Genomic DNA, 17,000 nt, shown 5'->3' on the forward strand with positions numbered 1-17,000 from the left:
AAGGGCAGGGTAGGTTTTAGGACAGGGCAGGGTGGCTTTTAGGATTTAGGGAGGTGGGGTAGTTTTTAGGACAGGGTGGGGTCAATTTTATGGCAGGGTAGGTTTTAGGGTTTAGCGTAGGGGCGGGGTCGTTTTTAGGACAGAGCAGAGTAGCTTTTAGGGTTTAGGGTGGGAGAGGGATAGTTTTATTACAGGGCAGGGTAGGTTTTAGAGTTTAGAGCGGGGCTCGGGTAGTTTATAGGACAGGGCAGGGTAGGTTTAGGACGGGGTAGATTTTAGGGTTTAGGGTGGTGTCAGGGTTATTTTGTATGACAGGGTGGGGTAGTTTTTAGGACAGGGTGGATTTTTGGGTTGAGGGTGAGGGTCGGGGTAGATTTGAAGACAGGGCGGGGTAGGTTTTAGGACAGGGCAGGGTCGTTTTTATAGGTTAGGGTGATCGGTCGGGTAGTTTTTAGGAGAGGGCGTGGTAGGTTTTAGGTTTCAGGGCAGGGGGTCGGGGTAGTTTTTTTGACAGGGAGGGGTAGTTTTTAGGACAGGGTAGGTTTTATGGATTAGGGTGGGGGGGTCGGTTAGTAGTTTTTAAAGACAGGGCGGGGTAGATTTTACGACAGGGCAGGGTAGCATTTAGGGTTTAGGGTTGAGGCGGGGTTGGGTTAGTTTTTAGGACAGGACAGGGTAGGTTTTAGGGTTAAGTGTGGGGGTCGGGTAGTTTTTAGTACAGGACAGGGTAGGTTTTAGGGTAGGGTAGGGTTTTAGGGTGGGGGGTCAGGGTAGTTATTATGGCAGTGAGGGGTAGGTTTTAGGACTGGGCAGGGTAGTTTTTAGGACAGGGCAGGGTAGGTTTAAGGGATTAGGGTGGGGTCGGGTAATTTTTAGGACAGGGTGGGCTAGGTTTTAGGACAGGGTAGGTTTTAGGGTTTAGGGCGGGAGTCAGAGTAGTTTAGGACAGGTTGTGGTAGGTTTTAGGACAGGGTAGGGTAGCTTTTAGGGTTTAGGACAAAGGCAGGGGGTCGGGGCAGTTTTAAGGAAAGGACGGTGTAGGTTTTAGGGTTCAGGGTGTGGGTGGGGGTTCGGATAGTCTTTAGGACTGGGTGGGGTAATTAGGTTTTAGGGTTTAGTGCAGGGGATTGGCAGTTTTTAGGACAGGATAGGCGTTAGGACAGGGTAGAGTTTAGGGTGGGGTTGGAGGGTTGGGGTACTTTTTAGGACAGGGCAGGGTAGGTTTTAAGGTTTAGGCCAGGGTCTGGATAGGTGTTAGGACAGGGCGGGGTAGGTTTTAGGACAGGGCGGGGTAGGGTGAGGGCTTAGGGCTCTCGGCAGGGGGGTGGAAGGTTTTTTTTCAACAAATTTTATTGTAAATGCATGCTTGGAAAAGGCATGCATGGTAAAGACGCAGTTGTTGTAGAGACCGCGTTCGAAGGCATGCGTGATATATGCATGCTTTGTTACATCATACATCCTTTCTTGAGAGTTTTAGTGACCAGGCTAGTTTGAGAGGAAAAATTCTGAATAAACTGGCAATAGAAGTTCGCCCAACCAAGGAAACATTGAGGCCCTCATTACAACCGTGGCGGGCGGTGTAAAAGCGGCTGTAATACCTCCAACAGGCCGGCGGAAACAAAAATGGGATCACACCACAGCGGAAACTGCCAACACAGACAGACACTTTAACACCCGACAGCCACGGAGGTAGCAACAAACACCGCAAGGGTCACCGCCAACAGATAGGCGGAAGACAATGAACCGCCCACCCCATCACAACCCGCCAATCCGCCTTTTTTTTCCGGGGCAATACCAACGCCATCAAAAGCATGGCAAAAACAGAACACAGGAGGGAAACCACTCACCTCTCGATACTCAACGAAGAACCAGGATGCCATGGAGCCCGAGCTGCAGGTCCTACCCATGCTGTTCTACCTCCTCATACATGAGGACTATCACAGGAGGCGGTGGCGACGACGACGGTGAGTACTGCACCTAGCACACGGGGGGAGGAAAAAGAGAGTGACACACACACACGCAAAACGCAATACCACCACCCTCACCCTCAACACCATACACACAAAAATATACATCAACATAACATTGACACCCGGTAACCCCCTGGAAGAACGCAAGGACAAAAGGAATTGAGTCAAATCAGTGATATATTAGAAATAGTCAGATATACTTAATGAAGCGCAAAACAGGATATACAATTATTTACAATATGTACAGAATTCCGTACACTGTCCTTTGTAAATGTCCATGGCCCACTGGGCAAAAAATCATGGGCAAAGCCCACACTTGACTCCTGCCTCAATACGGAGAGAACACTGCAGGGGCATTAGGTCGAAAACACAATGGCACCTCAGGGGAACGGGGAAGAGGGGGCACCTCAGCCGGAAGATGGTACTATGCCACTAGTCCTCGAGGGGGCTCCATGCCCACAGCGATGTCCTGGGGAGTGCAAAGCCACAGTCTCTCAAGTCTCTCAAGTCTCTCAAGTGGGTGGTTTGCCCACTGCTTGGTCCTGGGGAGTGCAAAGCCACAGTCTCTCAAGTCTCTCAAGTGAGTGGTTTGCCCACTGCTTGGTCCTGGGGAGAGCAGTGCCACAGTCTCTCAAGTGGGTTGTTTGCCCACTGCTTGGTCCTGAGGAGTGCAAAGCCACAGTCTCAAGTGGGTGGCATCTCCACTGGTTCTGGAGCGGGCTTTGTGCCCAGTCTGCGTCATCCTGCCAAGGATAGGGGGAGTGGATGCCTTCTTCCACTGGTTCTGGAGGGGGCTTTGTGCCCAGTCTGCTTCATCATGCCAAGGATAGGGGGAGTGGATGCACTTCTCCACTGGTTCTGGAGGGGGCTTTGTGCCCTGTCTGCTTCTTCCTTCCGAGGATAGGGGGAGTGGATGCATGTCTACACTGGTTCTGGAGGGGGCTTTGTGCCCAGTCTGCTTCAGGTGGCGGTGCCTGTGGTGGGGCCTGCAGTGGGGATGCTGGCTGGGCTGTCCGTCGTGCTGGTGCTGGTAGTGGCGAAGGAAGTCACCAGCCCGTCTCCTGCAGTCTCGGACTGCTGCCCACTGGGGATGCTGCTGCTGACAGTTGTTGTGGCAGCAGCGGGGCAGGTGGAGGTGCAGGTGGCGGTGCTTACGGCAGTGCATGTGGCGGTGCTTGTGGCGCTGCTTGTCGCAGTACAGGTGTTGGGGCTGTCGGTTCTGATGGTGGGCACCAGGCCCTCACCTGGTGCCGCAAAGGCCAGTAGTGCCTTGCCTTGGCTTTTCTGACCCTTCCTCACCTTGGCAGATGCTGCTGGGACCTTGGGACTGGCAGCTTGAGTTTTGGAGGAGGCCTTGCTGTGTGGTCGTGCTCCTTGTCCATGCTACATGCTGGCCCCTTCTTCACCTTGGCAGGTGGCAGAAGGGGTTGGTCCTTTGCAGGTGACGGTGGCACACTGCCTGGCATGACGGGTGCCCCCTTTGAGCCTCTGGGAGTTGCAGTGACCACAGCGGACGCCGACTTGGTGGCTGAGGTGCTGGCCTGGGATCTGGACACTCTGGTCAGAGGGGAAGGATGGGGGGAGGGGTAGGGCAGAGGTCAACGTTAGCCAGGAAAAGTTTTTTAGACACACTGGGACAGGAAGATGGAAAGGGTTTGGAAGTGGAGGAAGAGGGTGTGTTTGTAGGAGGTGTCTGTCTGCTGAGTTTGGGTAAAGGTGCATGGGCTGGATGCTGTTGGGTGGGTGGGTGCTTGCGTTTGTGTTCTTTAGGATGAGGGGTAACAGACACACTGGGAGAGGACGCAGGGGACGTGTGCATAGTTGTGGGGGTGGTGACTGCCAGTGAGGGGTGTGTTGTGATGGGCGTGTTGGTGATGGAGGTAGTGGATGAGGATGTGGTGCATGCAGGTGTGACTGGAGACGATACTGGAAGGGAGGTGGATGATGAGGAGGAGGGGGACACAGTGGAGGCATTCGATGTTGGTGTGTGTGCATGGGCATGGTGCTTGTGTGAGTGCCTGTGAGATGGAGTGTGGTGCTTATGTTTGCCTGAGACAATTTTGTGTGTTGATTTGGGGGAATGCTGGTCTGAAGGTGTGCTTGGGATAGGCTGAGGTTGAGGGGATTGGGACTGGGTAGAGGAAGTTGGAGCGGGACAATGGCTGCCATCAGTGTTGAGGCCAGAGCCTGAAATGCTCTCTGTTGGGCTGCCACGCCAGAGTGAATGCCCTGCAGGTATGCATTTGTTTGTTGCAAATGCCTCTTGACACCCTGGATGTCATTCAGAATGGTTGACTGCCCAACAGAGAGGGATCTCAGAAGGTCAGTAGCCTCCTCACTGAGGGCAGCAGGGCTGACTGGGGCAGGGCCTGAGGTGCCTGGGGCGAAGGAGATGCCCATCCTCCTGGGTGAGCAGGCACGGGAAACACGGTGAGGGGCTGCTGGGAGGGTGGTGCTGGTAGGGGGTGGCGGCTGTACCTGTTCTTGGGGTTTGCACAGAGGTGTCCGCCAGCGCCAGGGAGCTACCATCGGAGGAGGAGTCGCTGTCTATGGTCTCTCCTCCTGTCCCCGTTGTGGTGCACCCTTCACCCTTCGTCCCACTGGTGCCTTCACTCTTAGTGGATTCGGCCTCCAGGCCCATGTGTGATGCAGCTCCCTCCGTCGCTGGTGCCTCTGCTCCTCCACCAGATTATGCTAATGAACACAAGGACAGGGTGACAAAACAAAAAGGGGGGAGAGACAGAGGATACACTTGGTCAATGCCATCAACAACACCACTATTGGTGTACACTACACACAGGGAGCTGCCCTACGCACTAGGCCATGCACTACCAGTTACACAGCTAGTCACCAGCCCGAGGGTTTCAATGCCTAATGCCAGCATCTGCACACCTGAAACCCACAGGACCCTGCCCAGTAGTAGATGGCCGCTTACACTATTGTGGTAGGAGTGCTCCAGAGACTGCCCAACAATGGACCTACACTGCCATGTTCACCCTGGCCTGGGGCACCCACAGCCCACATCCCCCACCCAGGTAGCACCTTAACGCGTGCAAAGTCATGACTCTGAATCAGTACTTCCCCCCTTGTGGCTGCTGTGATGCCCTCAAGCGCCCATCCAACTGATTCCCAAGTACTGTCCCTCCTGCAGCCGCTGGGTCTCCTGCAACTTGGCCAGTATCTGGCCCATGGTCTCCTGGGAATGGTGGTATGCTCCCAGGATGTTGGAGAGTGCCTTGTGGAGAGTGGGTTCCCTGGGCCTGTCCTCCCCCTGTCGCACAGCACTCCTCCCAGCTTCCCTGTTGTCCTGTGCCTCTGTCCCCTGAACTGTGTGCCCACTGCCACTGACCCCAGGTCCCTGATCATCCTGTGTTTGTGGGATTGCCTGGGGTCCTGTAGTAGTGGACACACTGCTGATTGATGTGTCCTGAGGACAGTGGCATGGGCCCGCTGGGTGGGCGCTGTGCTGGTGTTTCCTGAGGGGCAGGCTCTGTGGTGGGTTGGGACTGTAGCAGGGGAACTGACTGTCCAGAGGCCCCTGATGTGCCAGGTTGGTCATCGTGATCCAGGCATGCAGAGCTGCTGTCGCCACTGTGGGCCTCTTCGGCGGGGGGGGGACTGGATGTAGCTGGTATCTCCTCTCCGGTGACATTGAGTAGGGGTGCTGTTGGGATGCAAATGCATTGTTAATGTATCTGCGTGGGCCATATTGTGAATGGGTGTGTTTCCATCTCTGATTGTGATTTCCCTGTCGGCTGGCCCTTGTGGAAGTGCTGATTTTGTGGGCTGGGTGAGTCTCTCTACTGGGCATGCTGTGGTGATGGGTGTCCATGCAGGTCTGTGATGGGTGTCCATACACTGGTGTTGCATGCAGGGCTTGGTATTGGGATGGGTGTGTCGTGATAGTGGGGTATATGTGAGTTGGTGGGGTGATGGGGTGAGGGTGGGGTAGGAGTTTGTGATGGCATGCAGGTAGGGTGGTGGATATAGTAGTAAAGATTTGACTTACTAGAGTCCAGTCCTCCAGCTACTCGTGCGAGGCCCTCAGGATGCTTGATCGCCAAGACTTGCTCCTCCCATGTTGTTAGTTGTGGGGGAAGAGGTGGGGGTCCACCGCCAGTCCTCTGTACAGCAATCTGGTGTCTTGCAACCACGGAACGCACCTTCCCCCGTAGGTCGTTCCACCTCTTCCTGATGTCATCCCTTGTTCTTGGGTGCTGTCCCACGGCATTGACCCTGTCCACGATACTCCGCCATAGCTCCATCTTCCTAGCAATGTACGTCTGCTGCACCTGTGATCCGAGAAGCTGTGGCTCTACCCGGATGACTTCCTCCACCATGACCCTTAGCTCCTTCTCTGAAAATCTGGGGTGTCTTTGGGGTGCCATTGATGTGGTGTGTGCGAATTGTGTGAGGATGTGTGGGGTGATGTGTTGTGGTGTATGCTGTGAATGGTGTATGGCTGATGGTGGTCTGTGCCTCTGATTGAGTGGGTGCTCCTTGCTTGTCTCTCTGTGCTTGGTCTCTTTTTTTTTGCCGTAAGGGGTTGTGGGTATTGTGGGTGTATGTTTTATAGTGGTGTGAGTGGGTGGGTGTGGTGTGTGTGTGGGTGTCAGGTGTGTGTTGTTTGAAGTGTCCAATGTGGTGTTGTTTTGTTGGTGTGTGTGTATTTTTAGCACAGCGGTGTGTACCGCCAATTGTTTACCACGTTTGAAAGACCACCACGGTGATTCATGGGTCGTGATACTGTGGGCGTATTCCTGTTGGCGTAATGGTGTGTGTTTTGATATCGTCAGTTTATCACTGACCTTTGGTGTGGCGGACTTGTGTGGGTGTTTGTATAGTGCCGGTATTCTATGTCTGGGTCATACTACCCGTGGCGGATTACCGCCACACTCACAGTGTGTTAGCTGCCATCAGCACAGCAGTGGGCAGCATTTACTGCCAGGGTCGTAATGCGGGCCTGAGTCTCCTTAATAGAGGAAGGAGAAGGCCCTTCAAGAATGGCAGCCACTTTCTGGGGGTCCATGGTATCCCAAATATTCCACATTAGGCTGATCAAATTCTCATTTTTCAGTCTTGCAGAGCACTCTATTTTGGCGTAGTCTGTCATGGACATGACAAACATGATTGTGGTGGGAGGAGGGATCAGATGAATAAGTTAGAATGTCATCTAAATATACTACACCACTCTAGTTTAACTGGTCTGCAAATATGTGATCCATGAAGCACTGGAAAATGTTTGGAACATTGCTTAATCCAAAAGGCATAATGCAATATTCAAATTGCCCAAGGTGGGTTCTGAAGGCGGTCTTCCACTCATTTCCTTCTGTGCTACAAAGGAGATGGTAGGCACTTGGAAGGTCTCACTTGGTGAATATTTTGGGTCCTCTGACCTGCTCTGAAATATCCTTGAAAAGAGGTAAGGGATACCGGTCTTTTATGGTGTTAGAAATGGGGTCTTTGGTTGGCAGTCAGGTTACCCCCGTCCAAGCAAGGACCCTCGCTCTAGTCAGGGTAAGTCACACACAATCCAAATTATCCTGTTCCCACCATCTGGTAGCTTGGCATTGAGCAGTCAGGCTTAACTTAGAAGGCAATGTGTAAAGTATTTGTGCAATAAATCATGCAATAATACAGTATAACACCACAGAAATACACCACACAGTGATTAGAAAAATATATAATATTTAACTGGTTAAATGCAGGTCAAAATGATCAAGATTCAATAAGTAAACGTTGAGATACCACTTAGAAAATGTTCTTAAAAAGCAACAAATATTTCTTGCAAGCACAAAGTACCTGGTTTGCGTTCAAATTCTCTGCAAGGGACTGCAGAGGAGGAGATGCGTGGAAAATGGGGAGGTGTGAGTCGATTTCTCCTACTGCACACAGACGATGCATCATTTATTTTCCACGCAGGGAAGACTTTGTGACGGATCCTCTTTGGGTTGCGGGGTTTTCAGACACCCCGGGGATGATGCAGTGAAATCTGGCACTTGCAGGACGAAGTCACAGGAGCTGCATCGATCCGGTGGGGGATGCATGGAAATTTCTGTTGCACGGCAGGTGCTGTGTCGATTCCTCTCAGGAAGTCAGGCTGCGTCATTCTGGGTCGGCTTTGTGTTGATCCAGTGGGCCGTGCATCGACGTTCCGGTCGCAGCGCTGGCGCTTCGTCGATCTCCTCGTCAGGAAGTCGGGCTGCGTTGTTACGGTTTGGCATGCAGTGAATTTTTCACCGCAATGCAGGCGGTGCATCGTTTCTTGCAGTCTGTGCGTCGATTTTCGCCACCCAAGGAGTTCTTTTGCAGAGATGAAGTCTTTTTGGTCCTGAGACTTCGAGGAACAGGAGGCAAGCTCTATCCATGCCCTTGGAGAGCACCTCTCAGCAGAGCTAGAGGACAGCAAGACAGCAGGGCAGCAGTCCTTTGCATAAAAGCAGACAGGTGAGTCCTTTGGACAGCCAGGCAGGTCTCCTTGGCAGGTTCCAGGTTCTGGTTCATGGTTTCTTCTCCAGGAAGAGTCTGTGAAGTAGAAGTGTCTACCGCAGAAGTGTCTAAGTTGGTAGGGTCAGAGACCCTGCTTATATACCCGAATGTGCCTTTAAAGAGGGGGAGACTTCAAAGAGTGGCTTAGAAGTGCACAAGGTCCCCTTTCAGTTCCATCCTGTCTGCCAGGGTCCCAGTAGCGGGTGTGGCAGTCCTTTGTGTGAGGGCAGGCTACTGTCTTTTGACATGTAAGTGTCAGACCATCCACCCTCCCAGCCCAGGAAGACCCATTTAAAATGCAGATGTGTGCAAGTGTGACTGAGCATCCTGTGTTTGGGGTTGTCTGAGTGAATGCACAAGGGAGCTGTCAACTAAACCTAGCCAGATGTGGATTGTAAGGCACAGAAGGATTTGAGTGTAGAGAAATGCTCACTTTCTAAAAGTAGCATTTCTAAAATAGTAATAAAAAGTCCAACTTCACCATTAAGCAGGATTTTGTATCACCATTCTGGCCATACTAAATATGACTCGCTACTCCTTTCAGATCAGGATCTACCACTCAAACAGTATATGAGGGTGGCCCTAATGCTATCCTATGAAAGGAGCAGGCCTCACAGCAGTGTAAAACAAATTTAGGAGTTTTACACTACCAGGAGATATAGAACACACATGTTCATGTCCTGCCTCTTGCCTACATAGCACCTTGCCCTATGGGCTACCTAGGGCCTACGTTTGGGATGACTCATATGTAGAAAAAGGGGAGTTTAAGGCTTGGCATTTATTTTTAAATGCCAAGTCGAAGTGGCAGTGAAACTGCACACACAGGCACTGCAGTGGCAGGCCTGAGACATGGTTATGGGTCTACTTATGTGGGTGGCACAACCAGTGCTGCAGCCTACTAGTAGCATTTAATTTACAGATCCTGGGCACATGTAGTGCACTTGACTAGGGACTTACAAGCCAATTGGGTATGAGCCAATGTCACCATGTTTTAAGGAGAGAGCATATGCACTTTAGCACTGATTAGCATTGTTCTTGGGGGAATGGATGGAACGAGCTTTGGCGCTTTAGATACTCCTAAACTGTTTGTCTGAAGAGGGGGACTGGTGGTAATTGAGCTCTTTTGGGTGCAAATGGAGTGCTGGGAGAGCTGGTGAAATAAAATACATTTGCAAGTTTAGTTGCGCATTGCATGATCCATCCACATACTGTCAATCAACAGACTGCCTCTTGCAGCCTCCCTTCCACAGTATATTCTGCATTTTAGTGTCTTGGGGAGCAGATAGCGGTCTGGACACCTGCGTTGTTTGGCCAGTACTGTGTTTGCAACTCAAAGAGCGCATTTATCATTTGCCCTGACCCTCTCCTTCAGACAAACATTTTAGCTTCAACTAAAATACATAAGCCTGGTGCCATCAAATCACCCAGATTAGTCATTCAGTGGAAGGGGAGGCTGCCAGAAAATGTGCTATAAGATGCAGTATTTAAGATAAAACTAGTGCTTTTAAAATATATATTTTTAGTATACGCCAATCAGATTGTCCCTGATGCACACCTTTTTTATAAGTTTCCTTTATTAAGAAACATTCCAAAACTCAGCTCTACATATTTGCCTCCATGAAGTCTCAAATGGCTTCATCAATTAAAGCCACACATATTGGTTCCCAAGCAGCCTTTAGATTTGTTAATTAGCCAACTGCACAGGTGGCCTGTTTCCTCTTTCACTTTTTGTCTCTCCTACGGTTTGACAGTACAGAAGACCCTTGATCCCTTCCCTTTCAGCTAGAGGCACCTCAAGGTTATCATTAAATAATTCTTTGGATAACACAATGTAAAAAGAAAATCACTTGCATATTCACAGAACTTTTAGTCACAGACTGGGACTTCATAGAACTATAAATATGCATATCATTATTTATTCCCCACACTGAGCCAAACATGATTTATTTCTTGGACTGGCTGTTTACACAAACTGACATATGCACTGACTGAACTGCCACAACCTAAGACTGCAATTCCCAAAGTTTTTGTTTTTAAGTTTCATGTATTTTTCATTTTATGTGTCTTTTTTAATGTATTTACCCAGAAATGAAAGGCCAACAAAATAGCTGTTGAATATTTTATCCTTTTTATCATGTCTCAGACCACATCACCATATTCAAGCAGTATCTGCTCTTAAGGATCCTTTCCTGCCCTAGTTGCACTCAGGATCACAGTTCCCATACCTATTTGAATGTACCTCAATGCGAGCCACTGGCAGTGCCTGCTGCTCAGTGCCTACCTTGGAAGTCGAGAGTCAAGCCGATGCCAGGCAATGGCAGTCTTCTGCTCCAGGTCTTGTGTCATCTCTTTCTCATGGTGAGGGGTTAATGGCTCGCTATACAATCTGGCTGTGTGATGTTCGTGCTAGAGGTCAGACATACACCTCAATACATTATTGGCAGTCCAATCTAAACCTTGTAGCTCCTCAATACATCTCTTAACAGATCCATGCTTTTATGCACAGAAGAATGCACAGTGTATATGATTACAAGGTGCTGTCATATGTGAAAATGAAGACAAAAGAGGTGCAATTAAATAAAGTATTCACTTAGGACCACACAATTTGCTAAAACAGGGAAGATGGGATTGAGCCTACATTTTCAGGTTTCACATTGTGCAATATAGCCCGTAGAAGTGTATGCCTTAATCAAAGGTTAATGCTTAATTCTTAATTCATGGTGTACAAGGTGACAGGCAGAACCCACATTTTTGACAGTTTTACATAGCAGAAATCTGGCACAAGGGTGCTTCAAAACAGACTACCTTACACATTGTTCTGGCACATAGATAATGTGAGTCACATGGTGTTGAGGTGAGGCTGACATTTGATCTTGCCACTATCTCACAGCTCCCCTGTGAAAACTCTGATTAATTTGGGGTTAGGTTTCTCAGATGACCTTGAGTTGAGTCAGGCATCTGGCTCAGGCTTTCAGTGGTTTTCCCACCTCTATTTGTTGTGTATTTATTATATCTGTTGGTATTTGCTTCCATGTGAATAGGTCACCTTGAAGTACGTTCTTGAAACCAAATAAATGGACTGCTGGCTACATTTAATTTGTACATGCCAATCACTCTGATAAATCAAAAATGTATTAAATACAATCTATCTCCCACTGTGTTGGCACTTTTCATAAATGCTGTTCATGATTATATTTCTGTAAAAACAAATCCGAAGAAATACCGCCTGAATGCTGAGGCTACTTCAGCCCCTGTTATGTGAACATGTTTTCATCGCAGATATTTGAGTCTGAAAATGTTTCAAACTCGACCCAAAAGTAGGGGACCGCTTTACACGAGCACCAGGTATATTACACACGACTATCAACATTTTTGAGTTTTAGGCAAAGGGAGATTAAGTGAATTGCCAAGAATCACAGGATGTTGAGCCTGTGCCGAAATTTGTACCTGAGTCGCCTGCCTGAATGTCTGCAGCTCTGGCCATTACACTGCATCCATCCTCTTTCTTCCTTGTTCGAGCTGGATGCCTGTTTTGGTTTTAGAGTCTCTCAGAGAAGGATTTCTTAATTTCAAGGCTGAAGCTTTGTTAAACAGAGGCTGAAAGACTTTTGTTTCCAGCTTCACCTCCATTGAATCACTTGCTCAGATGTGCCTCTTCCCACCGTTTCTACATAAAAAGCCTCGCTCCATGTACTCACTGTAATCCCACCCTTTACCATCTCATCAAAGGGTGGGGGTCAGTGATGTTTATTTTTAACACCCCATCCACTTTGTGATGACTTAGGAAAGGGTGGAAGGCAGAGATGTCTGATTAGCCGCCAGAGGTGTTACCAGGCTGTTGCTGTCAACATTCGGGATTGCCTTAAAAGCAAGACTTCCATGCATCATATGGGGAAGATCCCAAAGACACCTGATTGTGGAATGCCAGGGCTAGTGTAAGGTAGGCCCTTTGCCCCTCACAATGGTGAGCACATGCAGACTAGCTCACATCTGTTTAAACTGGCTGGTTACTGCCTGACTCTCACGTAAGCGAGGATCAGAGCATGACATTAAAGCACAGGAAAAAGGTTGACTTTCAATACGATGTGTATTGCAGTTATTTAATAATATTGCAAATGTGGATCCAGATGGAACATAATTACATAAAGGTTTTATGTACCATTGGGATCGACATAAATAAGCCAAGGAACTTGGAAGGGCACAGTCTTCACACTCGAAGTCAGCAGTCACTCGGCTCTCGAAAACAGGGTTGTCAATCTTTGTACCACTAAGACAAGTTGCTCTTGGGGTTTGCTGAACTCACATCTGCATTCATTGAGTCCGTGTTCATTAGATAGGGTCTGATCCATTAACACCACCATTGTTTCTGCATGGGGTGAATGTACCAGTTCATTATTTATTTCCTCACAAAGGCCCCAGTGAAAGAGAGTAGCTAAGAGTCCTGTCCACCCGTGTGGTCCCAGCTGATAACTGGAAGAAGCGAGTCTTGATTACCCATCTGAATGTCCAAAAGAGCTTCAACAGCTGAAGTCTCTAAACCAGTTTTTTCAAACATCCATTTAAAGGCTGTGAAAAAGTTTGCATATTCAGAAAGGCTCAGGTTGTTTGCAGCTGCCAAAGGAGTGCCCCATGCTAATGCCAGGCCTGATACAGCACTGATCAGATACCCCACTTTGGTTCTATCCACAGTAAACTGGCCTGGATGGAAGGCGAAGAATACTGTCGGGGAGTCTGGAAATTCTCCTAATTTCCTTGGACCTCCAGAAAAATGAAGGTTTGTTGGTGAAATGGATGGCACGTCGGATGCTCTGGCAGTAAGCACTAGACATAAGGCCAATTTTTCATTTTGCAATTCTTGAGCTTGTTGTTGAACTGTCTGAACCAATGCTTGTTCAGGATCCACCAGCCCAGCCTGAGGCAGCTTTCATGCTCCTGCAGTCAGACATGGAAATTAGATGTTGCAGTCTGTCAAGTTCCTCAGTGGACTGAATTCTTTTTGCAGTGATGGGAATATCCACAAGTCCAGGTTGTGACTGTCCTTGTCTACCAAAGATATGGGCGACCCCTTCTGATAGCCACAATGCAGTCAACAATGGAACGTCTAAGCAGATAGTGCCCTCCAGAAGAAGCCCCCAAGAAGAAAAATCCAGAATGGAAAAAACATTTGATAGCAATCGAAGGCTTCCTGGAGGATGATGAGGACTGATACTAATGGAACAAGACCAGGATTGCAGCAAGACTCAGAAGGCTCAATTGAGGCTAGTGGAAAAGCCAGAGCCAGGAAAATAGAAAGGTTCAGAAGGGGAGCAACAGGAGCAGACATCACTAGCAGGAGCAAGGAGACACCAGCAGGAGTGATGATTCACCAGCAGGAGCGGAGATACACCAGCAGAAGTGAACATACACCAGCAGGAGTGACAAGTGTAGCAGGGGAAAATAGAAAGACAGTTCTTCTCCTTATATACTCCAAAACAGGAAGTGACATAGAGGAAGTAGGGAGGCTGTTATGATGTATTGGGAAATGCTGAGCCATGAACCCTAAGAGAGCCTTCATGATGCATTAGTTAAATAAAAAACATTTCTCAGGAATTCTGGGAATATGAAACCACAGAGAGCAAGAATATGGCCTATAAGAATGACCCTCTGTGGCCCCTTGCAGGACTCCCTATGCTGCAAGTGTTTGAAGCATCCAGCTGTATAACATGGAATGCCACGGAGACTGTGGAGTGAGCCCCTGGTCGTGCTTTGACCCGTGGCGTTACAGGAGGAGCAAACCGCATTGACCTGTGCTGTCATGTTGAGCTTGTCATCCAGGATGGTTCCCAGTTTACTGGCATGGTTATTTGGTATGGGTGTGGTCCAAGATCTGCTGGCCATGAGCTGGAGTCCCATGGAAAGTTCTTAATCAAGAAGGTCAGAATTTCCGTCTTGTCAGAGTTGAATTTCAGGCAGTTATATCTGATCTAGTCTGCTTCGTTGATCATGCAGATGGAGAGGTTGGTTCTGGTGGCAGTGGACTTGTCGGTCAGAGAAAGGATGAGTTGGGTGTCATTGGCATAGGACACAATAGTGATGCCTTGGGATATGATGATGTTGGTGAGCAAAGTCATGTGGATGTTGACTAAAGATGGGCTGAGAGACTCCACAGATCAGATCCTTGGAGTCAGATGTATAGAGTGGTAGTCTGACTTGTCTTCTTACTCTAAGGAAGGAGCTTATCAGGTTGAGGGCCGGACCTTGGATGCTTATGGTGTGCAGTCTTCTGATGAGGGTGTGGGGGAAGATTATTGAAGGTTGCAGAGAGTTCAAGAAGGATGAGGGCCTCAGTTAACTCCATTGTCCAGTATTGTGCAGATGTCATCTGTGGCCGCGATGAGTGATGTTTCTGTGCTGTTTTTGATAGAGAATTCTGATTGGGTGTGGTTCAGTACATCTTAGAGTTCAGGTCATTTGTGAATTGTTTGTTGATGGCCTTCTCCATCATTATGGTAGGGTATGGGAGCAGAGAGATGATATAGAAGTTGCTCATTTAGTTAGGGTGGGAAAATTGATTTTTGAGGAGGGTGTTCAAGCTTCTGGGGAGGTGGCAAATTTGGTGGGTGAGGATGTTGCTGATTAGTGGTCTTCCCACATTGGAAATATGGTGGGGGCATCGGTCCATTGAGGCCCCTGAGTGTTTCATCTTAATGATCGCTGCTGTGTCTTCTTCAGTATGTGTTTTCCATTCAGTCAGATGTGTGTCCCGTTAGGCAGTGGTCACGTTGGCAATGAGATCTTTGGTGTCTGACTGTTGATCGAAGTTGCCATAGATTTTTCCTATTTTACTGTGGAAGAAATCTGATACAGACTTTTAGCTTCAGATTCCTTATCTTAGAATTTTCTGGTGTCAGCTTGGAATCTGGAATTTTTTGCTGAGCAGCACCCTGCGCGCGCCATCGGGTGGTGTCATTCGGATCCTCGTGGTGTCATCGTTGGAGCCATCTGGGACGTCACAGTCACCTTTAAAGGCACCACCCTGGCGCACGTACGTCAGTTCTATTCCTTCCGTTCTGATTAAGCGCAGGTCCGGATTCGAGCTGCCCATGTTGGTGACGGATCCCCATCAGGTATGTCTCTGGTGCCTTGACAGAGACCACAAATCTAAGTTGTGTTCCGACTGCCAGGCCATGGCCCCAAAAGCTTTGAGAGAGAGGTCTCTGAAGCTCATGGCGGTCCGGCAGTCGACTTCTGTTGGCGCGAATCCTAGGAGGTCACGGTCTGTATCAAAGAGGAGGTTGCGAACCACTCCAGGAGCCCTAAGTCCTCTTCTTCACACTTGAGGTCCTCCGGGCACTCAGGGAAAAGGCACAGAAAGAAGAAGTCCAAGCGGTCTTTGTCTTTGCCATGCCAATGGGCTGATGAGGCGTCTTGGGAACGTCAACGTTCCAAGCACAGTTCCATGGAACCGATGCCAGGGTGGACTTCAGGTCTCCCTCCCTTTCCGGGATACGGTGCGACCCCCGCTCAACTCAGGGAGTTTTATTAAGCCAAGCGCCTCATATTTGAGTGCGCCACCTTTACTGTTGCACCTTCAGGCCCCATGGGGTCGGCAGGGGCCCCTTCGGATTCCAATGCCGGCGGCTTCAGCCTTGGCGCCACTGGGGACTCCTGGATCCAATACTGGATCCGGAACGATGCTGAGAGCACACAGCCAGTGCCCTCTGGTAGTGCGAGCCCCATCCTCATCCAAGATGATCCAGAAAAGCGTCAGATTATGCTGATTCCAACTTTGACTGCGCTGATAGGTGCCAGATCAGTGCCTGGGGCTTATTTTGATTGTAAAGGAAAAAGAGGAGGGACCGGGAGATTACTTGGTCCAGTGTACATTCTCCCAATAATAGTGCAAAAAACCAAAAGTACACTGTTCCATACAACGAGAAGAAAAGAGAACTAGGGAGACCCGAATCATCAGGAGCGAGTGCCCTCAAGCATCACAATGGATGACTGGCATCATCATCGGGTAATGCTCCTCGCCAGGCCGGCTGTGCAATGCCTGACGGGCTCCCCACATGGGGGGGCACTAAGCCGTGTTGGACCGATGGTAACTAAAGAGGTAGCACCATCTAAGCGGACATGCCTACACTCAAGCACCCGTAAAAAAGGAGAGAACAAAGAAAATTAAGGATAAAATTGGTTAAACATCGCTGCATATATCATCATTTTAATCAATAGTCAGGGATGAAACCAAGATTAAAAACACAGGAAAGTAATAAAATGAGTATCAATGCTCAATTACTTTCAAAGAACGGTAAGAGCGGAGGTCTGACTATTTACAGAACTTCCTAAGACAAGGTCAACATGTTTCACGTCGTGCGGTCCTCACGGATCCAATGACGCTTCATCAGGACCAGAACACTCAGTATGTAAACTCCTCTCCAAATACACAAAATAAGTGATATGGAAATTACATCAATAGTTAATATAGGCTGGTCACTTACATTGAAGTACACTAAGCCAGGTCAACAGTCAGGTCGCCCACCCCCAAGTCGGGAACAGGCTCCT

Source organism: Pleurodeles waltl, chromosome 2_1, assembly GCF_031143425.1.
Source record: "Pleurodeles waltl isolate 20211129_DDA chromosome 2_1, aPleWal1.hap1.20221129, whole genome shotgun sequence".
Taxonomy (NCBI): domain Eukaryota; kingdom Metazoa; phylum Chordata; class Amphibia; order Caudata; family Salamandridae; genus Pleurodeles; species Pleurodeles waltl.